General features: G+C 37.0%; 1 protein-coding gene and 1 long non-coding RNA gene across 2 annotated transcripts in view; one reads left to right on the forward strand and one right to left on the reverse strand.

The window, feature by feature from the left end:
* The window catches only part of ATRNL1 (attractin like 1), a 541498-nt gene that overhangs the window by 445011 nt on the left and 70305 nt on the right, over positions 1 to 26182 (forward strand).
* LOC138687633 (uncharacterized) lies at positions 1396 to 25204 on the reverse strand. Its single transcript, XR_011326762.1, has 4 exons — positions 25127 to 25204; positions 5421 to 5554; positions 3010 to 3106; positions 1396 to 2288 (listed from the first exon to the last, which is right to left on the reverse strand). It is a non-coding gene; the product is annotated as an uncharacterized lncRNA (long non-coding RNA).

Raw genomic sequence — 26182 nt, forward strand, 5'->3', positions numbered from 1 at the left:
AGATAGGTGATATCAGAGAAATTACCAGGCGATAATTTTGTTTGTAATAATTGCTCTTTTCTCCTACTACACCCCCCTTCTTTCCCCAGAAAGTTGGAACCTTTTTTTTACCTTGTTGTGTATAATTTTATTGTGAAGGTCTGTTACTGTAAATGTGGCCACATTATTAACTTTTATTGATAAATGTCCAGTATTCCTGCTTCTGATAGGTGGAACCATTATGCTTTCATTAACTGCTATTGCTATGTGATGTGGGAGAAAGGAGAGAGAGGGAGAGAGTAAAAAGTATCTGCAGAGGATAATTTTCCTTTAGGAGCTGAGGAATGATTTTCCTTCATTACAGTAACAGTTTCTTGAGAGCCTGAAAGAGGTGATTTGCTCCTAGATACTTTCTGCAGGGAAAGCATGAACCGTGAAACGATCTTGACACCAGTACCAAACACGGCAGTTCTGCCGATCTCATTGTCCCTTTCTTCGGTTGTCCAACGTGCACATAGCATGTCATAGGCAGCTTTAAAGTCGAATTCCTATAAGGTTGTATGAGAGCGTGCCACAGTTCTGAAATAAATCTGTAATTCTTCTTCTTTGTGTTGAGCTTCGTAACAAGCCATGCAACCGCCTCGTTATTAGAAATGTCACGTTTTTATACTTCCTCCTTTGTATGAACTTTCGTATTCTGTTGCTCTTCAACAGTGCTTCAAAAAAGCTATGTGCTTCAGAGCCTAACACCTGAGTTATTCCATACTGCTGCTTCAAAGCAAGAAGGGTAAAATATAATTTTTTAAAGAGCAGAACTGAGACTTGACTATTGAGATTTTTATTATTACTATTATTATTATTATTATTTTTATTTACTTATTTTAAGTACAGTCAGTGTTATCTGGAAGCTTTGCCTGGGGCTTTCAAGGGCACTCTGAAGTTCATTAGTGAAATCATATGCCCACAGAAATTCTATTCCATCTTTTCCATGGAAGCTTCTACCAAATTTTCAGGTATTGCTCTGGCAATTCAGCATTACATTGGAATATTCTGAAGTGGGATGCCAGAGGAAGACCTTTTGTTATTTTATGACTTAGCTTGTATCTAGTATGTGCTAGCAGGATTTTCATAGACGTGAATGTCTCTGAAAACAAGATGTGAAGTGTTTTTAATAATCACAAATTAGTAGATTTTTTTTTCCCCCAAGAAGACATCTTCAAAATTAATTGTTCACATTGAAATCCAAATGTTTTCATGATCCCGTTTTTTCCCCTTTTTTCTCCTTTGCTACCTCCCCCTTCTTTCCACCCCCGAGATTTCATTGCCTCCGTACAAGCTATTTACTTTGTGAAAGTATCCACAAGAAGAGGGATTAGAAGTGGTAGTCAAGTGATAGGCTTTATTTTGTACCAAGTCATACAATTTAGTTTTCAGCTAACACAAAAAAAAAAAAACCACCAAACCCTAAAATGCAATATAAGTTGTCAAAAAGCTGACACTCTAAATACCAGAAAATATTAACATCTATTGTTAAGAAAAATAAAAAGTATGAATCACTCCATCTCCATGACACATTTCAAAACTGCTATACACAGCACAAATTATAGTGTGTTTGAGGGTATCGGGGATAATAGTACTTGAGAGTTCCTCTCTGAGTGCCCAGTGTTACTACTAAAAGGGTTCAATTGTCTTGGCTTACACTACAAAGCTGCAGAAAAAAGATTAAGGTTCTCTGAGGTCATCTTTGCTAAAAATAAAAGGTGATACAGATTATTGTTAATAGCTTCAATCAAAGGAAATTAGTTTCATATTTAGTGTATTACATTCTTTCTGCAAAACAAAAATCATATCTACATGTCAAATATTGATTTATTTTCTTAGTGCCTTAGAGAATATTTCCAATGTGATGTCCCACTTTTCACCAGTTATGTCCCACACAATCCTGTATTTTAATTCCTTCTGTTGTCAAGTTCCTGATAAGAAAATCAGGAATGCTTCCTGTGCTCAGCAGTCCTGTCAGTCCTAAACAGAGGAGTCAGAAATATGTCAGGAAAGGCTAAAATAAAAAACTCTTGCCTGTCTGAAAAGTTTATGAGGAACCGTCCTCCTTTAGAGAGGCCATCACCGTTGATTTTTCTTGCATTGCCCTTAGCTAGTGGTCTGTGCTTCGAGGGAGAGCAGCTTCACTGAGAGCTGTGGGAGATGCGAGTCTTTCTCTTAGTGGCCACTTGTAGGCAGCATCTTGTTTCATTTCCAGGGAGAGCAGCGAGAGGTAAGTATTTTGTCTGGAGTGGTTCCTCAGGGAAATTCTAGAACAGAACATTATTATTTGGCAATACTGAAGAAAAAAAACAAAAAACAAAAAACCTCAAAAAAACACAAAAAAAAACCCCAAACCAAAAAAAAACCCCATTAGTTCTAGGGTCTTGTATGGGGAAATTACTGTTACTTTCAGAGAACGCTATTCAAAAGAGAAATAAGCACAGACCTTGAAGAGTTTAAATTATACAGGGGGAATTTGTTCTGTTTCTTATTGAAAACCAAATCCTAGTTTTGGTGGTTTGGGGTCTTTTTGGAGGGGTGGGGTGTGGTGATTGTTTGGTGTGGGGATTTTTTTGTTTACTTTTTTTAGTTAAAGGGCCCAACTGTAATTCACTTTAACTCCAAAATAATCATTAGCTTTCTATCTAAACTCTGGGAGAATTCAGCCATTGTAGAAGGGAAAGCACTGTGATATTAATCATGCAATTATTTGGTTTATTATTCACGTGTAAGAAAGAAATGTAATTTCTGCTTTTAATACTGAATTTTACCCTAACCGCAGACATGCAGCTCCTGACTAATGAAAAGTTTGATAGAAGAATCCCTGGGGACGGTGGTTGCAATATCCCTGTGGTTACTAAATGTTGAAATGGAACAGATAGCAAGAGGAATAAGAGGGTATAGAACATCATAAGGCCTGTTACTAATATATTAACCTACCTGGAAAGAAAACAAATGTAAATCAGAAGAGAGAGCACAGGTACTTACATAGATTGCCTGACATACAGTGTGCATCTTTGAGGATGAAAAGGTCATTGTTAAAGCGGTTTCCTAACAGGTCTGTCTTCTGTGTCTCTGGGGTTAACTGCAGTATTAAAAAATACAAACAAAAAAGTTTTTTAATTATGTTCCATTTAGATTGTCTTCATCATTACAATGTCCCAATTGCCTCCAGCAGTTCATTATGGAATGCAAATAGTATGCAACTTGTAGTTTGTTCTTTTGACCCTGCACATATACAGCAACTGAAAAGGATGGCAAGCAGCTGGTTCTGTTCAGTTTTGCATTTTCACCAACAGGACTGTGTCCCTTAATCCCATCCCTGATGCCTGTACAAAATTCTAGGAGTCAAGGGACCTCCACGTGCCATTAGAGACAGAAGTACAAAGACCCCAGCTGAGTGTGCAATTACTACAAAGCCTTTTTGCTTAAACTAGTTAACTTGAAGACATTTGGTGTGGATATGATTAAAGTAGAATGGGAAGGCAATACAATTCTTTTTTTGTTTGTTTTGTTTTAGAAACTAAGGTCTGATGAGAGCTTAGTTTTGTCCAATAAAGATGTACTTCAGTTGTTTTCCTCAGGGAAAAAACAGAGGATGATGCTACAGTTAAATTCAAAGACATTAAAAGGGCAAATTACACTCTTTGAGGAGGAGGAGGAAAGATGCATGTCGGATATGATGGTGCAATGTAGTAGAATAACTTCCCAAGACAAATAATATAAGTACTGCTGTTGGAGAGAGGTGAATGATGTAGGTTGAAAATTATGGTTGAAAATATGGAGTCTGGAGCAAGTCAGTGTTGAAAGAACATGTGAAGTGGCCTGTCAATATGGGTCTAATTTCTACCATGACTTTATGTTATTTCTAAGACTTCTTTTTCTTCCACAGTGTGAAATTACTTTCAGAGATCCCATCCAGTTCAGTGCTGGCCTCCCTAGTCCTCAGTATTTTGTCTGTTTAGGTCTCTCTGTGTATTTCTGTCACGAGGCAGATTTTTACAGTCATAGGTGCAAACAGGATTAGTTCTTGTAAGAACATTTAAAAGAGAGGATTTCATTGGCAGAAAGCGAATTTGTGCAAAATGCTGATGACATAGGCAGCGTGTTGGATGATATAGCCTGAAAATGAAGCTGCTAAGAAATCTTCAAATCAAATGCAGTTGTGTCCAGGAGGAAATAATTTGCATTAGAAATTTTGCTGTAGCTTGCTGCACAGGCTTGGCAGCCCACACTCCCTCTGCTCTGCGTTATCTCATTAACATTATTATTTGGGAGCCAGAGTCAAACACTTACATTGGGTAACAGTTATGACTACTTGACACAATGTCAGTAAAATGCAATTTTTTCATATAATTAGAATTTTGACAGGACAGAGAGGAAGAGGCAGAAAATGAGAAATTAGTTATTTCCTGTACCTCTGTCCTTGCACACATTAAGCTTCACTGGTGCATTTTGCATGATCTCATGGCAGCCCCTTCACAGCAGCCTGATCTCTGCCAGATTTAAAGACAGGATGAGTAAAATAAGGAATGATGAGTTAGAAATGTTTCTGGTTGGAACAGTAGACCTTTTAGATTTTCTAAAATCGCAGGAGGTCCAAGACAGAATACTGTAATTCTGATCTTGCTGGGAATCTGGGTTTATGAAAATACAAATTTTAAGTAAAAGTTCCCTAAATTTTCAGGTACAAAATTGTGCTCATTAGCCCGGACCCTCTGTAGAATGATACTGAAGCTTTTTATTATCAAAGGGAAGTCAGTGGGAGTAAATTCTAAGGAGCAATAGGTCCATAATAAATTAAAGTTTGGGGTTTTCTTTTTCTGTGTCTGAAAGAGAGCTTATTTTCTCACCCAAAAAGAAAGATTCATCCTCAAAGTCCTCAATATGAAGCTCAGATTTCAGAGATCAATAATCTCTGCATATAAGCAGACATCTGCCACCAGACCTCCATCTGGGACAGATATTGGTGAGGCTAATGTCCTTAGAATTAAAAAAAGTCAAATTTTCCTGTGTCATCTTGGAAGGACACGTTCATTAAGAAGTGGCATGTCTGCTTATAGGAATAATCAAATAATAAATAAGGTTTTCAGCAAAGTGTATTTATTCAGCACTACTCACAGCACTATCCAAATTTTGTCATTTGATTTTTAAAATCAGATTCATTTATTACTTTTTTTCTCTTGCTGCTCTTTCATATCTTTGTGGCTGCATAATTATATGAACTCCTGTTATGCTTTATTTGGGTTATTATACACACTGCAGTCCCAAGTGAAATTGGAATTCCCACTGGGCTACACACAGTGCAAGATTTTGGTAAAAGTCTTTGCCCTAAAATGTTTGCTTTATAGTTGAATAGAAGTGGGCAAGAAAATAGAAACACACAGAGGTGAAGTTACTTGATGAGGGTCACAGAACAATTAAATGGTAGAGCAGAGATTTTTTTTCAGCAAAATTTCCAGAGATTGATCCAATCAGGTGATACTGAACTCAGGAGTGTGGAATATCTCCCTCTGCTTTAGGTAGAGATCTGCTAAAACAAAATAAGCTGGCATCAGAGCAAAATACTGACTCATTTTAAGTAAAAAAACAAATTCCCTCCTTTGGCTCCTCTGTTCCTCAAGTTTTCTTTTTCTTTATAAGATTCATATATTGCTTCTATATATAAAATTGCTCCATTCGTATTTAAAGTTACAAAGTGATTATGACAGGCTGCTTTTAATTCTTGTCCTGCACCTCCTGAGATTTAAAATAATTAGTAATAACCCTATGATACTGTTGCATTTTTATTTTTCTTGTACAATCAATGAAATTGGTATAAAAACTTATCCTGTTCTTTCCTGCAACGCTTTGGAAAAGTTATTACAAAATTAAAAGTAATATTATAACACACTTCATTGTGTGCTCCTCCTCCAAGTTTGACACTAACAAAAAAACCACTTAATTTGTTTCTTTCATTGGAAGTGGAAACTGAATTTTGATAGCTAGTAATCTGGTCAGTATTGCATCTTGCTAATGATTTATGTCTTTCTCTTTGGACTAATGCTGCAATCAATATGTGTGAACTTGTCCATTATCTATTTGTATTGTATTATTCAAATTCAAATACTGGGTTCTATCTGATAACCTAAACAGAATTCAGTAACTCTGCAATGTTCATTAATCTCCTTTTCCTAACTCATGTCACTCTCTTTTAAGCTGATAGTCTGATTCACCATCTTCCTCTGACATTTTAAATCTTTGACAGCACACTGTGTTTAGACAGTGTCATGACAATTTCTGCGGATGATGATAGAAACTCTTTTTTGGTGTCTCATGTTAACAGATGTGTATGGCTAGATAGTGATCAGGTTAATTAGAATGAAGTGAAATAAATCTCAGCCTGAAAGGATTGTATCCCATTGGAACTGCTGTTATAGCAGATACAGGAGGTGTAGCTTGAGTTGAAAAGTCCCTGGTAATGTTGGTTATGCCAAGCAAAAGCACAGCATTTCATCTCTCAGCTGACAGGAGCCCCGACTTTGATCTATGAAACCAAGCTGCTTTTCTGGTTAGTCACAGTTCTTCAGAAAAATGTGCAGTGGGGAAGACATCATGCTCAAGATTGCAGTGAATCCAGACACGAAGTTTTGTTTGAAATTGCCCTTTCATGTATGACTCTCTCCTAACATATAGATCCTGTCAAATAAATCCATCACATCTTAATAAAGTATGGATGCAACTATTCAGGTAACGAGTACAGACTTTTGCTACTTAAGAAAGTGATGCAATATTCAAATGACAGTATTCCCTGAATTCTCAGACCCTATTCTTGCATAATGATGCTTCAACAAAATGTGGAAAAAGTGAAGTTCAATAGATGTTATGTTTCTTTTTAATGCCTAGCTAAAAATTGTCCTTATCAGAGTCCCTTGGGAAAAGATTAAACCTATACTGATGAAAAAGGCTGAGGGAAAAATAAAATTCAATTTTATTTTCCTTGGTTCTTGCAAAGTTTACCAGTAAACTTTATTTGGTTTATTATATTAATAGTGCGAAATATATAGGGAAAGGAATAAAATTAAGAAATTTACACATTTTGAAACAAGTACATAAAACAAGCTGGGTTGGATATTTGATGAAACCTCAAGCCTATGGTGACAATTTCTGCCACTGCTTGTTCTACAGGACAGGGAACTGTAGAGAAACATTCATTATCACAGTTTTCAAATGGGGGGACTGTGTATATCTTTTGATGCTCTTGGATTAGAACAGCACTCTCGGAAGTGTCACACTGGTACTCCTAAAAGTACTCCATGGAGCTTTTTGTATAGATTTCACTTGTCACACCAGGAATCATCCATTTTAAATAACTGGACTCTCCTCTGGGTATGGAGGTTGTTGAAGAATTCTGTGGAATCTCTGTAAGATGTAAAATATTTATCTGTCTATATATACAGTCTGTGTTTGCATGAGGAATATACAGTAAGAGAAACAACAGCTAATGCATGCTCAAGTCAATTGGCAACTTATTTTTTTCTAGATGTTGCCAGAAGTATTTATGTGTGTATGTCGATGGTAGAGCAAAATATATATTGTGACTGAAGGGATCTGGAAGCCTCTCCGATTCCTGTTACAAAGCTCCATCTTTTTGCCTGTGCATTATGTGTCTAAAAAATGTTACTACTTTTTTTTCTTTTTTTTTTTAAATTTAGTTCAGTGCTTTCAGTTAGAAAGTGAAGAAAATTAACAGGTATTTGCACCAAAGGTAGAACAAAGCATCTGCACAGCTCTATGGAAACCCCACAAAGAATTCCTGAAACTTCATAGCATTGTACTAACATCAGTACAGGATCAAACAGACATAACTGACAGCTCTATAATTTCACCTTCCAACATAATATTCTTGGAACCTTATAAAAATGCAAACTGAATTCTTGCTAACAAATCTTCAGTGTTATATGTAGTTTTATTCTCCTCACTTACCAATGAGGATTTCTTTTCAAGGAGGATTTAAAAGTGGATGGAAAGAGGGTCAAATCACATTTAGTCTTGATAAATGTCACCCAAAAAAAGGAAAATTATCATTATAAATCGGATAGATACATTTCAAGTTGTACTTTGAAACTCTGTTTGTTGTCTCAGTATCAGTGATGTGCAAGTCACTGGAAAATGGGTTGAGGAGTGATTCTTATTCTGATAGAAGTATATTAAAACCCACTAATATTTCATAATAGTAGCATAAGGGGGAAATAATTGACTTTATCTTGTCATATGGGAATACCTTATAATCTAACTAGAAATCAAACATAATCATATTAATCTATATGAGATGTTTATAAGTTGTCAGAAATTAAGTCATAGGAGAATAATACTAGCTCATAAATCAGTAAATGAGATCAGATAAATAAATCGGTGAGATTTTGTAAATGCATGCGGAGTGCTTTTGTTCTCTTCCTTGGCTTTCACTCTTGGGTTTTTTTGCCCTTTTAGGATTGTTATTCCATTGGTTGAATGTTTAGAAAGAGGAATATATAAATTGTAGGATTTATGAGAGCTTCTGACATTTATGGTATTTTTGATTAACACTTTTATTAGACTTGTCTGAAAAATAATTCATTATTTCAGCTATTCTTTGTAGTTCTCTAAAAAGCTGCCATGATCATCAAATAGATCAGGGCATGTAATAAAAGCCATACAGCCAGTAGTAGAACATACTGTCATATAACCATTAAGACTGTTCTAAGAGCCAAAATGTTGGAACTAAAAGTATTTTTAATGACTTGAAATTGCTTGAAGTGCTTTCTGAGAGTTGAAGGGTGCTGATTTATTTATCTAGTGTACTTACCTAAATTAATTTGGATAGAACTACTTTGGTTTTAATCCTCTTACAGTGAAATTTATGTTAATATTTTTAGATGGTGCATCATTTTGTCTGAAGGATAGAGTTAAATAATACTGGGCTGACTATTGTCATTAAATAAGAAAATGGGAACAAACTGGCCAAAAAAGCACTAAGGAGTGCAATCTTACCTGGATTATAGTAATAATTTTTAGAAGTGACCTTGCAGGAAATGCAAAATTTTGGTAGTATCTTCTCTCTTTCTCCTTTTAGTTAGTCTTTTAGCATGGCAACAGTCGGTAACGGACGTACATCACCAGCTATTTTAAGCAATTTTGTATCATATCTATATGAATAAATTTATTGTTCCGTTTTCCTTTTCATTATGCTTACTGAGAGGAAGTGTATTAACCCATTGGGACATATTGTAGATGTTGTAATAAGCAAGTTAAAGGCCTGAATGTTTTTGATTTTACTGGTTTTTCTGCTGGTAGAAAAAGACTGCTCACCTCCGTTTATCTCCTCAGCAGCCATTTTTAGCCTTATTCTACTTACTGCACTGCTTCTTTCGGGAAATCTGGTAGCCTAGTGTCCAAGCTGCTTCTTCGTTAACCATCGCTGTGATAAAACTTGTCTTCATCAGTGAGAGTAGCTCCTATCAAGACTTTTTCCTGCCATACCACATAGCTCTCCCAAAGTAATTTCCCCCAGCTCCCATCTACCTCTTACTTCCTATGTGACTGATAATCCTTTTTCCTTCATTCCTTCTGAGCGCTGCCTCATTTCTGCCACACATCTTCATTAGCTAGAACTTTGTTGCAGTCCCTGTAGTATCTGAATATCCTTGATGAATATCTGTCCCTTCACTGACAGGTTTACCTGCCAGTAGATATGGGCTTTCCCTTGTACATATGCTTGTTTTCCTAGGTCTGGCTCTAGCAAAACAGAGCAAGCCACTGATTTATACACTGATTTATTGAAAATATATTTGTTTCTATTGACTCTTGCTTACAATTTGTCCACTGCCAAACTGCAACACTGTTCTCTTGGCAAAAATAGTTGTATTATGCAGCAGATATTGGTTGTCAAAGTCTCTGGGAACTGGAGAAATGGTGTAAGTGTCACAAAAATTTTACCAGCACAAAATCGTGATGCTGAATACCAGTTTTATCCTTTCTCTTTCATGATCTAGAAAGTGCAGGTAGAAATACAACCCATATCATTATATACATAAATATAGTATACAGATAGTATAAATAGAAGGGTCTGAGAAAGAACTTCCCATTATTGTGATTATTTTATTTATCTGGTCTAGCTGTTTGATTTCTTTTAATTTTCACCTCTTTCAAAATGATAAGAAAAATAAGATTTGGGGGTAAAATTACTTAAAATATTGTTTTATCTGATCAAAGAAGGAAGAATTAGGGATTTCTTCTTTTCTAAGTCACATACATAGATTCCTGAATTATTAAGGGGAGGAACAGAAATTAACCTTTCATTGTTGTGAAGAATTTAAATTAAAAACAACAAAAAAAAGTTAAATACTTCACTAGCTTATGGAAAAACCTGATTTCTTAAAATATCTCAAAAAATAACCAAACTTCAGTGAGATGACATTGTGGAAGATTTTATGATTTCAGAAATCTCATGGAAAGTGGTATCTTTCCATTTCTGTATTTTCTGTTCTAGCATGTCCCAGGCCAATAAAAACTTACAGTTATTATTTCACTCATAACTGAAGGTTATTATGGCAGGCTGTGCCTAATTTATTTCCCTACTTTAATGTGTCTGCATTATGCAATCTCTGCCAAAACAGCAGTACCTAGGAACCTGTTTCTAATTGCAGAAAAGTGAGGCAATGCCCCAGAGCTCTGGGAGCGTAGTGCTTTATACCTTTCTGTGAGCAAGTAGTGAGAGGACTTACTTTTGAGTTCTGGTTTTCTTCATTGGTAAAGCTGAGGGGTTTTTTAGATCAAGGAAGATAAAGAGCTGATATAAAAAACCCCCGCTCTCCAGGGGAGGGAAATAGTGGTCATTTTTCCTGCAACAGACCTAGTCTTCCAGAGAAAACTGAGACAAGATGGTTAAGAGGCTCGAGAAATATATCCTGCTTACATAAAATTTAACTCACCAGCCTGTTAATCGCATTCTCTGTAGGAGAATAAAGATTTCCCAGAAAAGCCATGTATTTTATTAAACTAACTAATATATTTCTGAAATAAAAAACAGGCCAGCTTTAAGGCAAACAAGACCTCTTTCAGTCTGGAAAAAAAAATATGGCACACTTCAAGTTAAATACAGGTTCTAAGCAATTAGTCTAAGATTGATTAGTATAACATAAATGGTTAGTTTGAGAGAAATTAGCTCCTGTGAGCAGAGAGGCATGCTAGCAAAGGAATCTGTAGGTTGATGTTCTCAGCTGGTTAGTGGCAGTACTGGCTTGCAATATTTTCAGTCCTCTCCATCAGGCCCCTATCACTTACACCTTTTACCTGGATGCTTTTGTATGTGTCCCCCAAAACTGCTTGAACGACCACTCTGTTAAAAGAACCGGGGAAGTTATCCTACTCTAAAAAACCTCAACCTGCTTTTATTTTCTTGGGTTATTTTTAAGGTAGATGATTCCAGCTGTCCAGCTCTCAGGCTGTGACTGTATGAATCGTTGCGCTGGGAAACCTGGCAGGGCAACGTGCTGCGATGCGGAGGTGAGAAGGTAACACCAATTCTCAGCCCAAGAGCCGAGCAGTTAGCGCACATGGAATTTTAAAGGAGATACTGTGCTCTAAAACTGATATCTTAAGTCCGTGGGGTTTTTGTATAAAATAATTTACAGTCATTTTTACAGTAAAGTACCACCAGCACGCGTGGGATGGCACAGCACAAGTTGCAGTCAGGGATAGATCCTTTAGCCTTTGAACTAGAATTTCAGCACTGTCATTAAAAGATTTTTAAAAAGTATCTTAAGGACCTTAGGGCCTGAATATATTTGGCAGGGGAGAAGTGAACTGGGGCTTAGGTGCAGTAGAGCAAGAGTGTCTGTAAGGAAAGAAAAAATTGAAATTAATTTGGGTTAATGGCCTTACTTCCATACTGTTTGAGGTATTCAGTATATCCACTGCTCACTATAAGAGCTTCTCCATAAAAGAAAGCAAGCTAAAAGGCCTCATGACTGCTGTGCACTGTTACCATAGGTGACCATATAAATTATGGGAAGATTTGCTAATACACATTTTTGTTTGCATCTGTTTGAGGGGAAGGAAAAAGGGGAGCTAAAACTCTCAATACAAGAAAAGCAACAGCAAATCTGAAAAGCCGTCATTCATTACTTGTCTCTTTTCATAAGCACACACAAATCAGGTGTAGCCAAGTTGATGGAATTGGTTTTAAACCTCTACAAGAAAACTTGCTAATAATACGATATTTTGTTTGCTTCAGTTTTATATTTAATGGCTTAGAGGTTGTAGGGGTTTTGTTTGGGGTTTTTTTTCCATTTAAGGTAATAGTTAAGGAGATCTTGATGCTAGCTATCGTGTAACTTCTGCTTTATTGTTATGAGTGATCTTTTATTCCCCTTTTTCTCTTTCTTGCTATAAACGCTGATCTGGTGTCATTCGTTCAGTCCCATGTGTGTTACTGCCTATAAGGTTGGCAGCAGCGAGGACCGTGTTTCTGCAGGAGTTAGCCTGCCAAAGCACAGATACTTTGTTATTACAGAAATTGGCAGATGGAGGTGCTAATAGCTAGGGACAGGGGTCTGCTTACTTCATTAAAAAAAAAAAAAAGCCCCCAAACCCTCTAGCTGAAGATGAGGAGCACAAGCTGGCAGCTCTTTTTGAACAGGAGAAGTGCCCAGGCAGCTTCTGTGACTTCAGGGGTAAACGCAGGGGTTTGCCTGGCATCTGCCTTGCGCTCCTTGCCAGGAATTTGGTTCCTCTTTGTTCCCATGAGGAATGGTCTCCTTTCTCTATAAGCGCCTCTCCTTCTCCCTTCTCAGGGTGTAAGCTGTGATGCTGAGGGCACAGTTCAGCCTCGGAAGGTCGGTCATAGCAATCACTTGGTGTTTAACTTGGAACAAACATGGCAAACTCCTCATCTGACACAAATGTTTTGTTTAGAGTATAAAAGCAGATATGAGAGCAAAACAAAGTATTTACTGCTTAATCGAAGGTGAATGCCACTCCATCTATAATGAGCAATTTCATTTAATCTGTCGTAACATCCAGGCTGTTGGGGCATATTTCTTTCTTTGTCATCGCTTTTCAGTTAGAGGCTCCTATCCGTGAAGTTGCCTGAGGAAGAGGGGCCTCAATCCCTCCGCAGGATACAAACCGATTTGTCTTCAAGTATTCTCTGTAACATACATGTTCACAGATAAATTTGATCAATATTTCCTACTTTGTTTCTCATTTATAGCATCAGTTCTTTCCAATTTCTAAACTTGCAATAAGTTTATATATTTGATTCCATTCAGAATTTAAAAGATATTTAACATAGTTGTTGAACCTATTATTGTCCTCAATTCGAAAAAATCACTTTAATAATAATCTCTTCACTTTTAAGAAAAGGTTCACTATAAATGAATGGACTTGTTATAACCTGAGTTTATGTGCATTTTTCCCAGCGTGCTACCTACTCACTTAACATTCAGTACCAAATGCAGCTATAAATTATCATGCAAGATCTACAGATATCAGGAACATTTAAAAAAGTTTCTTCCATTAGTGCATTTTAAGCTTTACTAACTACTATATATTATCAATGAATCAGGTAGTGCACCTTCTTGTTTTATTAATTGCAGGGTAATGATCTGCATATAGGAATAAAGGAGAATTATATAGCTAGCGGCTTCTACACGACAGTAACAACTTTTTTCATGCTTCTGTATTGTGTTTCATACATGAGTCCTTCAGAAGAAATGGTCAAGAGTTGTTATTTTTTTACCTGGAGTTTTGGGGAAAAACTCCTTAAAGGAGAGATACAGATCTTAATGCATAAATTTTGTAGAATGACTGACGAAGTTGAAACTTCATTTCAAAAAGCACTGGGCTTTGTTTAACTCTGTATTTTTAGTATCCAGAGTTACTGAACCAGACTTTACTTAATTAATAACTATAGGATGTGAGGCAGTTCCAGTGCTGCTTTTTCTATTAACTTGCAATTTCCTTTAGGAAATGAATAAACTGGGGGGGAGGGGGGCAAGGCATGGCTGCTGAGAATAAATGTGGTACCACTGTACATTGCCAAATTCATTTGAATTAGTTAACAAACATGGTTTATAAATTGAGTAGGTTTAATTCCATAACTCACACAACATGTTTTGTAGGAAGAACAAAAGCAGAAGGATTTTTAAGCTAAATATGGACTGAGATTAGGAAAGCCAAGAATCATTTCTAAATGTTCATTATAATAGTATTCTAATGTTAAAATTCACTTAGTAGTTTATCACCATCAAGGCCATATTTAAGTAAGGTATTGAGACATATTTCAAATACTAGATTGAAAAAAAAATTAATTATCTTGATTGCTTTCGTTGAATTTGCATTTTGTTGCTGAAAGCAGCATCTGGAATACTCCGGATGTTAAGAGTTTTGTAAGGGTTGGGCTAGGCTTTAAAAAGTTACTTTTGTTTGGAACTGAAAATCTACCATGGAAGTGTAAGCTGCTGAAGCCTGTGGCTATTTCCTGAAAATTGCATTAAAACTGGAGACTGAACGTTTCCAAACATTTTCCACATGGATGAAGAAGGACAATACTAATATTTGATGTTAATTAATGAAGAGTTTAGTCATAGTTTTGCCCATTAAATTCAGTATATTTATATTCTGAATCTGTGTTTTAAATGCTCTAATTTCAGGAGTTTATCACTTAGGGGGAGGTCTTGTAGTTAAGTCATTCAATTAATTGTAGGGACTTCTACCTGAAATATCTTGTTTTCAGTTGTTATCAATTAAGAATGCAACTGCAGTAGCAATGTTGTGTGTTTGAACATCTCAAATGCTGTAAAATTCTCCATTTTCTCAAATTAAATATTTCAGGACCTACATTTATTGCCAATATTGGTATTTTAACGTATATTTGAATAGGAAAGAACATAATTCTGTTTCTAGAATTGAATATGTACAGTGAGTTTTCCACAAATACTTCTTATTTCCTGTGTTTATACAACACATTCAGTAAATATGATTGTTGAAGCCAAAGGAATTATGGTTAGGCAGCTATCAAAAATAAGAACATAACAATCTCACATTTGCTGCAATAATTAATCGAACACTAGTGCATTTCTCATCTGGAAAAAAACCCACCTATATAAGAGTTTTTATTATTTACATGCAAACATAGAAGTACTAGCTCTGAACCTGTAGTATCTTGTATATGGCATAAATTGCAGAATGAGTCTCAACGTAGTTTCACTGTCATTTAACATGTGCTCATTAAGGAATGAACCCTGCTTCCAGTTGTTATTTATTAGACACCTATGGTCGGTGCCTGTGTTTATAGTCTTTAATATCATAGATTCATCATTCATGTGGATACCAGTTTAAAACGTTTGTCTTTTGTTTAATTTAGGCTGTGTATAAGCATCTAGTAATTTGTGTACCTGAAATTATTTCTTGTTCTTGATTAACATGTGCTAGTGAGTTCATCTGAGTGTGTCTTGTTATTAAGCTTCTTTATTAAAGTCACCTTTTAATTTCCTGAGTTAATTAAAGATTTCTGTTACTTTTACAATCTCCCTAGTTGTGTGATGGCAAGTATAGTACCTTTTACTCGTTTGGTTTCTTGTAATTTATCACGCTGTCAATGGAGTTGTTGAACTAATACTTTGTATTTAAGTATTAGTAATGAGTGACTGAAACAAATTATGTTATAATAGCTAATATATATTTGTAAATGATATTAAAGTACTATCTTGAATTCATGCTGAACATAGGCATTGAATGAAAAGCGACATTTCATCATTTTGGTCTTTGTCATGGATGAAGTGTAATGAAGGTGTTGGTTTAGATTTAATTTTGCTTAGCACTAAAGAGCTAACTGTATTTTTCTACAGCTATTCTTTCATTTCTGTGTTCTGCATTTAATCAGGACTAGTGGAAGAGCACACCTTCTCCCCTGCCCCCAAATAATTTTTGGGCCAAATTTACTCTTGGCTAGTCATTTGCAAGTTCAATATGCACCTGTACGTGCCTACAGATGAATGAGCAGTCAAAAACTGACTATCAGTGACAGCTGGCAGGAAAAGCTGACTTAAAGTAATTAAAAGTCATGATTTCATTAAAAAAATAGAGGTTGAAGGTGGGCCATTAAATAACTAGAATAATGTAAGCATCTGAAACAAAAAATAGGAAAAGAGGCTAAATTGTACCCTTGCGTTTAAGCACTCGGATAAGAGAGGGAGTCCCGTTCCTGCTCCTATTTAGTCTCTAATCTAAACCTTGCAAGTGGTCTTGATTATAGTGTCTGTCCATGTGTCCTGCCACTAGAATAATAAGCTTCCCCAGTGGGGACTATGCCATACCCTTGGCATACCCTTGTAGGAAAACTGTCTCCAGAAAATCATAGACTCATTTAGGTTGGAAAAGACCTTCAAGATTATCAAGTCCAACCATCATCCATGCCCACTAAACCATGTTCTGGAGTACCTTTTTTACGCACTTTTTGAATACCTCTAGGGATGATGACTCAACCACTTCCCTGGGCAGCCTATTCCAACATCTGACAACCCTCTCAGTAAAGAAATTTTTCCTAATATCCAACCTAAATCTCCCTTGCCTCAACTTGAGGCCATTTCCTCTTGTCCTATCACCAGCCACCTGACAGAAGAGACCAACACCCACCTCACTACAAACCCCCTTCAGGTAGTTGTAGGGAGCGATCAGGTCTCCCCTCAGCCTCCTTTTCTCCAGGCTAAACAACCCCAGTTCCCTCAGCCGCTCCTCATAAGACTTGTGCTCCAGGCCCCTCACCAAAATTGGTAAAGTTGTGTTTGAGTGTCCCCAGTTTATGGGGAGAATGAACCCAGGATTTACACATCCTGGGTGTGTACTTTAGCTTAAAGATTGTTATGTAAAAGGCATGTAATTTATCCATTTTTAACATGAGGTAACATGCACTTCTAACAAATCAGGCCCCTGTGTGAGGTTTAGATGTGTTGTGGTTTAACCCCAGCCAGCAACTAAGCACCACGCAGCCACTCACTCACTCCCCCCCCATCCAGTGGGATGGGGGAGAAAATCGGGAAAAGAAGTAAAACGCCTGGGTTGAGATAAGAACGGTTTAATAGAACAGAAAAGAAGAAACTAATAATGATAACACTAATAAAATAGCAACAGTAATAATAAAAGGACTGGAATGTACAAATGATGCGCAGGGCAATTGCTCACCGCCCGCCAGTCGACACCCAGTTAGTCCCCCAGCGGTGATCCCCCACCCTCACCTGCCAGTTCCTATACTAGATGGGACGTCCCATGGTATGGAATACCCTGTTGGCCAGTTTGGGTCAGGTGCCCTGGCTGTGTCCTGTGCCAACTTCTTGTGCCCCTCCAGCTTTCTCACTGGCTGGGCATGAGAAGCTGAAAAACCCTTGACTTTAGTCTAAACACTACTGAGCAACAACTGAAAACATCAGTGTTATCAACATTCTTCTCATGCTGAACTCAAAACACAGCACTCTGCCAGCTACTAGGAAGACAGTTAACTCTATCCCAGCTGAAACCAGGACAGATGGTGATGAGATGCCCCTCCTAAGAGACTCTAGTTTCAGCAGAGTATAGGCAGTAACCAAACACTTAGCTGCAAACAAGGACCTCTTCTCTGCATGGAGACAGCTTAAGTGATCAGAATGATTTCTGACCCAGATGGAGGAGCTCAGTGAGTTGATGGACCCTCCAAAGTAAAGCAACACAGAAACATAGGCAAGGAAATTTTGTTGTTTAAATTACCTTAGACTTCATCAGACTTTAGAAATGTATCAGGGCACCATATTAGATCTCATCCCTGTAGCAGTAGTCTCGCATCCCCTAGGAAAGTGCCTCAATTAATATACTATAAATTAGTATCTTACGGGTGCTCCATCCCACTTGGAAGGAATTAAATAAATATTCATCAACAGTTAATGTTTGACCATCATATGGTAGTATGGTGTGCACCTTGGCTGTGGGAGGCACAGGCGCAATTCCTTACTTTTAAACAAGCAGGACTTTTGTCCTTATTTCTCACATTCTTGGTAGAAGCGTTCCTGCAATTATTTGGCTTTGCTTCTATCTTGTCTTTTGCTCCATTCTCAAGATAAAACTAATTTTTTTTATAGGAAACACTTTGTAATTTTTATTTTACTAGCCACACTACATACTTGTGATTAACTGCTTGCACATGTGAATTAACTGATTGGAAGAAAACCCATCTGATTTGTATTGCAATGGGTATCATCATGAGATTGAAAGTAGAGACAGGAAATCTACATACAATGAGAGAAATGACTTTCAGCATTTAGAAATATTAAACCAGATGTATCTAAAAGAATACCATCATGTGCTTTCATACCTTCAAATCTTTCTTAAGAGCTGCCTAAAACAATATAATAGGCAGGTCTCAAATGTGTAAAGCACTTCAGCATGGGCTTATTCGTAATCAGTGTCCATTTTCTTACAAGTTATCACGCTGGTACAACATCAAGTGGTTGAGTGATGTTAAGTTCAATGTGGCAGATAGAGTTCAATCATTTGTTTCAATTTGGGAAGCTGGAATTAGGTTGTAATTAGCTGCATCAGTTCATTCTGTTTTCTTACTCTGACCTGACCACTATGGCAGAATATGAATTGCATGGCTGCAGTTTTTAGAATGAGCTAGCTGCCAACTCTTTGATTTCAGTATTGATTATGAATAATTTAAAATGTATATCCTAAAGATTTAAAAACAATATCCTATGAAGAAACTGAAAGGTCTATAGATAGTTTAGAGACTTTATGAATCAACATTTAGAATTTTGTACTTGGTGTTTAATATACTGTAAACACTTTTTAAACAAAATAATCACCTTTGATTTATTGCTGAATGTTTCACAGCAAATACTTAACTATTGAATATATAGTTATATTCCTATACATCAAATAAATTCCATTAAAATAAGAACATATAAGGCCTTTGGAGATAGTGTGACAGCTTCTTAAAATTTGGGATATTTGTAGTAGAAATTTTAGTGACCAACTATAGAAAAAAAATCATATAATCTTTTAGCTTTAATTCTTCAAAATTCAAAAAACTGAGCATGTAAAAATCTGCCCCTAATCATTACATGTCAGAGAGATATTGATGGTGAAGACGTCAGATGCCTGTGCATACTGGAAGTTGTAGAACCTCGGTACCATCAAAAAAATAAGAACCAGAAATATATGCTATAAACCCCCCCTCTTATTTATCAAATGCAAATCAGACAGTAAAAATGGTCCCTGCTAGACGAAATTATAAACTCAGAAGATTTTACAGTCCAGTTTTCTGGTTTTCAGAATTACATGGTTGAATTGATGGAAGCTAAGGCACTGGGTTTACATCCGAAGTATACAAAAACTAGTACGAGAGGAAAAAATTTCACATTTCTTTGCTAAATTACTTCTTTTTCTAAAAAGTATAATGTGTTTAGAGTGCATAATTGTGTGATGTCAGTTAGCGTTATGCCTTCCTCAGCATGACTTGCATAAGCTCTGACATTCAAGAATAATGTGGCCTTCCTAAAGTGATATTCATTGAATGTTTTCATCTTTTATATGTGTGTGAGCAAGAGTTTGGGAGGACTGCATTACTCATAAATGAGCAATATATGAGTTATATAGATCACACCAAACAACCATCAATAAAAGCTCTGTAGATTTCATTGTCATACATTATGCATATGCCACATGTTTCACAGCAGAAAAAAATAGAAATTAAAAACAGTGGTATGGGTTTAGTTCTTGTATTCTTAGACTATAAAGCTAATTCCTTCATTTGTATCAGTCTAAATCTGAAGTCCTGAAGCAGGTGCTGTGCATCTCAGTGGAAAGCTGTGAATTTTCCCATTTAGGTTATCCAACCCTTTAATTTCCAGCTCCTAAAATCATGAGATAGCAGGACCAAAAGTGCTCACTGGCGCTAAATGAAATATCAAGCACATACATCATGAGCTTTTAGATGAATTCCAGATCTTAAAAACAGAGAAGTGCCTTGGCATTTTGAGTTAGGAAAAACTATTACAAAATGTATTTAGGTATTTTCAAAGTCAGCCTAGATCTCCAAAAGAGTGGGTTTTTTTCTTTTAAGCATATAACAGGTCAACAGAGGTGTGCAACGGATTATGTCTGACACAACAGGTATGATAACAGCCTGTGTGGATGCAGGAGAACATTAATTTAATCATTTGCATGTACATGGTAATGGAAAGGAAAGACAGCAGTGGGTGCCATATTTAAGAACCCTGGTAACAGATTTTTGGATGATTTGATGAGTTTACTTTCAGAAGAATCTGGAAAATTGCACAGAGAAGATGTCTCATGTTGCACAATCTGTTGCAATCAATGTGAAATAGATGTGCTATAACAAAACTGGATTTTGAGGGAGATCACTGAGTCAGAGAAAAGTAGAACTGCAGAAAAAGGAAGATGAAAGTCCTCAGGTTAGATCTTTGATTTGTGGCTCTGCTTTCTTCCTTCATAGATTTTTTTTTTTTTTTCAACCTTTGGTGATTAACAAGTTAATTTTATTTCTTTATTTTCTTTTCAACTCCTAATGATCCTGCTCAACTCCTAAAGACTATATAGTAGGGATCTAATTACATACAAGTGCTTTCCAGAAAACAGTTCTAACAACTGGGGAATTAAAGACAAAATAAATTGCTTGGAACATAAGAGTCAAAATGATCCCTTGCTGAAATATTGGTGGAAAGCATAAAACATTATCACTGAGATACTAGCACTAAATAAAAATGTGAATATCTGCCTCTAACGTCATCTATGCCAAGTTACGTGGATTCTGTCATGTTTTCTGCTCACATGACGTGCTATGTAAAAGCAATCACTTCCACGTACGTGTTTTGTGCAGATGGTCCAGTATTTGTGGTCATCACACAAAATCTTTGGTGTGGATTAACAGGAATGTAAGTAATACCTGTAATTTTCAATAGTTATAGGAAGGTACTGAACAGAATAGGGAAGGATGAGAAATAGATACAATGGCAGAACTGGAAGGGCCTCAGAGTAGCTGTAATCCCTTCCGTGTGATTGAGTGGCACCCTTGATCTGCCTCTGTGCGGTAAAAATGAATAATGCCTACTGACACATATCAGTAAGTTATCTGCTTGTAAGAATAGAGGAGATAGTTTCCTTTTGTGCTAGAAATTGCTCTTAAGTATGGACAATAACTTAGCGTCTGTCTCTGTCATGGCTGTGAGCAGCCCATAAGAAAAGAGCTGGAGGCTGTGCATCAAGTCTTTGTGAACATACGTGGTCCATAACGGCGTACTGGGAATGGGATATATATATATAAAAATATATAGTGCCTTAAGTATATGTCCTGGTTTCAGCTGGGATAGAGTTAACTGTCTTCCTAGTAGCTGGCAGAGTGCTATGTTTTGAGTTCAGTATGAGAAGAATGTTGATAACACTGATGTTTTCAGTTGTTGCTCAGTAGTGTTTAGACTACAGTCAAGGATTTTCAGCTTCTCATGCCCAGCCAGGGCACCTGACCCAAACTGGCCAACAGTGTATTCCATACCATGGGACGTCCCATCTAGTTTAGGAACTGGGAAGTGGGGGGGGCAGGGATTCGCCGCTCGGGGACTGGCTGGGTGTCGGTCGGCGGGTGGTGAGCAATTGCCCTGCGCATCATTTGTACATTTCAATCCTTTTATTACTACTGTTGTCATTTTATTAGTGTTATCGTTATCATTATTAGTTTCTTCTTTTCTGTTCTATTAAACCGTTCTTATCTCAACCCAGGAGTTTTACTTCTTTTCCCGATTTTCTCCCCCATCCCACTGGTTGGGGGGGGAGTGAGTGAGCGGCTGCGTGGTGCTTAGTTGCTGGCTGGGGTTAAACCACGACAGTATATAATGCCATGCATGTTGTAACAAAAAAAGATATCCTTATGCATTAGCATGCTCAAATAAGCATGCTCCCCAGGAGGTGGTGAGAGACAAGATTTATTAGGGAGGTTAGTTACTCTGCTTGGAGCTGTTCAGAAACTCCTGTGGTCACTGCAGAGTGTAGAAAGTGCTACGGTACAGAACTAGGTAGATGACAGCTTTGAAAACAATATTAAAGGAAAATAACTGATAAACTTATTGATTAAAAACTCAAAACTATGAACGAACTTTCTAGCAGGTGACCATTGGTGTTCTGGAAGACCAGGATCTTTGCAGATGCTCAGAATAATGTGCCTCTCTTTTGGGGGAAAAAATATCATTTTTATCTGAGCAATTTTATTTTTGAAAACTGTCTCTCTTAATTTCATCATAGCAATGTATGATCTTCATTATCCTCACTTCTTATAGCTATGGAATACACAACTCTTAGTATTGCTAAAACACCAGACACTTCACGGGAGCACCAGACACCTGCAACTTTTGATGCTTTCTCATAATAACGATGACTCAATTAGAGAGAATCCAGTGATCCACAACCTAGATTGTGAGTCACTTGTCTTTTTCCAATTACTTTCTCTATATTGAGAGAAGTCAAGTATTTACAGCAGGGCAGAGTGGTAGCATAAGGCCCTTACCAGCTCACAATAAATGGCTGAGGCCCTGTTACTGAACAAGGGTTTGTTTACAGATGGTTAATTAGGGACCTAACTAAATCTTTTAGAAGGACAGATGCAAATTGATTAACACCTATATCATCTACATGAGCAGCCATTAATAAGAAGCTCTTACAAGAAAAAAATAAAGTGATATATCCAATTAACATCTTCAGCTTGCTCAGCAGTTCACTGAAAATTAGGAAACTCTAATGACCAAAACCAGGCAAACTGGAGGAAAATTACAACTATACAAAGAGGCCTTTAATGTGGACATGAAAAATTGTTTTAAATATATAACAAAAATGTAAAAATAAAACTCAATAATATAAAGATCAATTGAATGAAGTGTTAAGCCCCCAAATTAAGTTTGTCATTAAGTATGTGTTCAGATACTTCCCATAACTGAAGGTTATGCAAAGATAAAATTTTTCTTAAATGAAAAAAATATTCATCTATATTTTAAGTTATATTACGTACAGTAAATTCATAGAAGTTTGAATAAGGACAAAACCAATTGGAATGTGAAGGGCAAAGATTGCTTGAGCAGAGTGTTAGCTGATAAACAGACCAAAAAAGATAGTGTTTGGAATTGCAAATTTCAACACTAGGTGATTCTGCAAAAACACGGGCTTTGCAACAATCAGAACTGGAAGTCATCCAGAAATGTCACAGCAGAAGAATCAGGGACAAGGGAACTGGAGAGAGTAGAAACCATTCTGGCAATTTATGATCAAAGAGAACTAAAAGACATCTATGAAATTCTTAAATATATTGATGGCTCTAGAACCTCTTAGTGCAACTCATTTCAATAGACATTTGGGGAATTATGAGAAACTGCTTTGTCTGGGACTGAGGAGGTTTTTGAGAGGGTTTCTCTTTCAAGGTCTTTGACATAGTTTTTATTATGCTTACATTTTTGCTTCGACATAACATTCCAGAGGTTTCCGATAGCATAATTAGAAATAATGACATATACTTGTGTGTGTAGTCTAGCTGCATGTATGTATAAATGCATATGTATTTTATTTTTTTACATTACGTGTACGCTCTACATAGAATACAGAAAAAAAAAGCTAAGAAAAATTAAACAAACAAAAACGCTTAGAAAAGCTAAGTTGCTATACATAAAGGGGAATGCGTTTGCCTTGCTGTAGGCAGGTACTGAAGGTTGCCCTAACTCGTAGCTGTAAATGGCAACTTGCTCAATTAAGCTGGGAGGTAGGAGGCAGTCAGATTTGTTGCTAGCTGTTGTAATTCCTTGAGGGCCCCCATCCAGAGGACCTGGCATGCTTTGGCCATGTTAGGCCCAGCTGTCTGTCGCTTCTCCTCCATGGAGAAGGCATGACCTATTGCACAGACGTACAAAATCCATTAAGATGTTCTGAGTACAGTGCGTAGGTAACTGCCATTTAAAAGACAGCTTGTGTGTTCTCTGAACCCTTAGCCTTCCTGTAACTACAGTATTTAACTACAGTGCTTTCATCTCTGGATGTTGGTCCATCAGGACTTGTGCCATGCTTTAAGTGCATTCTTTGTATTCAGTCCCACACAATCACTTCTAAATTGTAACTCTGTCTTCATAAAACATGCCTGCCTTGTCTGTGATCTCTTGCTCTGTCTGTGACTGGTTTCCAGAATATCCTTTGCCACACATCTCTCACACTTAAAATGTTTTACGGATTTTTTTTTTTTTATTATCTTCAGCATACTGTCTCAGACAGCACAAATCACCACAACTAAAACTTTTTAACCAGCTCCTTAGTTGTGCTCTTTTGCTTAATACTCTCCTCACTATGGCAGTATTGTCCGTTAAAATAGATACCAGTGTCCCATGTAGTTCCATACTTCTGTATATTCTTATGGAAATCTAATCATGCTCTGATTGTATCACTGTATTTTAAAACAGATTTGTTTTACAATAATGAAAGGCAGGAATCCTCAATGTTACCTGAGTCAAGGCCAAGTTTTAAATTAAATTGTAAGCCTTGGATAGAACTGGTATTAGAAAAAAATGTTAATTGTCCCACATCTCAAAGATAGCTGAGAAGTTTCTGAAAGATTTGGGCAAAATTGTCTGTTTGAACAGAAAAACAGTATAGAAAGTTAAAGGAGATTTTGAGCACATGACAGTAGTTGAGAATGAAAACAGCTTTGGAATTATAATCATCAGAAGTTGCTACTATAGCTGCCTTGAACATCGCTACAATTGGAAATATTAGTGGTATTTTATTGTTTCTAAGGATTTCTCTGTGAGAGGAGACAGAAAGGCCTCAGAGAAGGAATATTTCCAATATCCACATAATGCATTCATTCTATAATAAAATTCCTTTTAATTTCCTTGCATAGCCTTAAATATACAGTTTTCCTTTCCACGTGTTATAATAACAAGCCAGCTTTCACCTGCTTCACTTCAAATCGAAGTTTGCCCTGTTACCTGTCTCTGGGTAGTTTAATTGTAGCAAGAGAGAGAGGTGAGTGAGATACCAGGCACAGGTTGGGGTAATGGGACTTTACCTGCCCCTTCCTGCTGGCGCAGGCTGTGGTGTCCCCTGGCAGTGAGGGCTGTGACCTGCTCCAGCCCTCTTCCCTGGGACCCTGCACTTCACTGGAACTGGGATTCAAATTTTGACTCTTCCTCTTGTATGGTTAAGGAATAAAGCAACAACTCTGAAACTTGTGGTTCTGATATGACAGGCCATTGAAAGATGCTTTCTGAGTGACGCACATGCTTTGCAAAGTCTACTAAGAATGAAGAATGGTTTAATTGCTAAAGAGGCTGGGGCTGGCATTTAGTAACCACTGCTGGTTTTGTGCTGCTGATCTAACCACAGGAATTAGCAGTGGGTTCCTGTTTTCCACTATTGCTGAACAGGGAAATGCTGATTTGAGTGGCTGCCCACAGGAGGGGGGAAAAGAAACAGACGGGAGTTTAGTGCTGAATGAGTACAGTGTGTGTCATTTTATGGATGACTGGTATTGTGATACACTATCTTTTAAGACCTATAGAAATCCTCTCTTGTAGTTAATATTGAAGGCAAATAACCAGAAAGAAAATATGCGCGGCTGATAACTTACCATGGGATGCAGCGTAATGCAGAGCGCTGTAGTTACAGCGCAGGCTAATAAAGAAGTGTTTGTTTGGAATATTTTACAAAGCTTGGTTTCTATAGTAACAATCATCATGAACACTTTCAGCTTCAGAAATAACATCTGCTTGATGACTGATCTCAAATCTCAACCCTTGTTTAAGTAAATAAGATCCTGCTCCTTCTGCTTATTGTATTAGTCAGTGGCATTTGATACGGGGCATTTATTTCCATGGAAAGAGCACCCCAAGACTAGGAAAGGTGTGGGGAAGGGGTGGGAAAAGGGAAGAGGAATCAGAAAACAATGGTGAAATGCAAGATTTGCCTCATTAGCCTAACAGTAGTCATGGCTAAAGTAAATTAGTTTACACATAGTACAAAAGTAAATGTGTTATACTATTCTTATGACTGAAGTACAGGACAAGCATTACTCTCTTTTACTACTGGCAGTGGATTAAACTCTCTGCGAAAAATTAGGGGAAGA

This window comes from Haliaeetus albicilla, chromosome 11 (assembly GCF_947461875.1).
Source record: "Haliaeetus albicilla chromosome 11, bHalAlb1.1, whole genome shotgun sequence".
Taxonomy (NCBI): Eukaryota; Metazoa; Chordata; class Aves; order Accipitriformes; family Accipitridae; genus Haliaeetus; species Haliaeetus albicilla.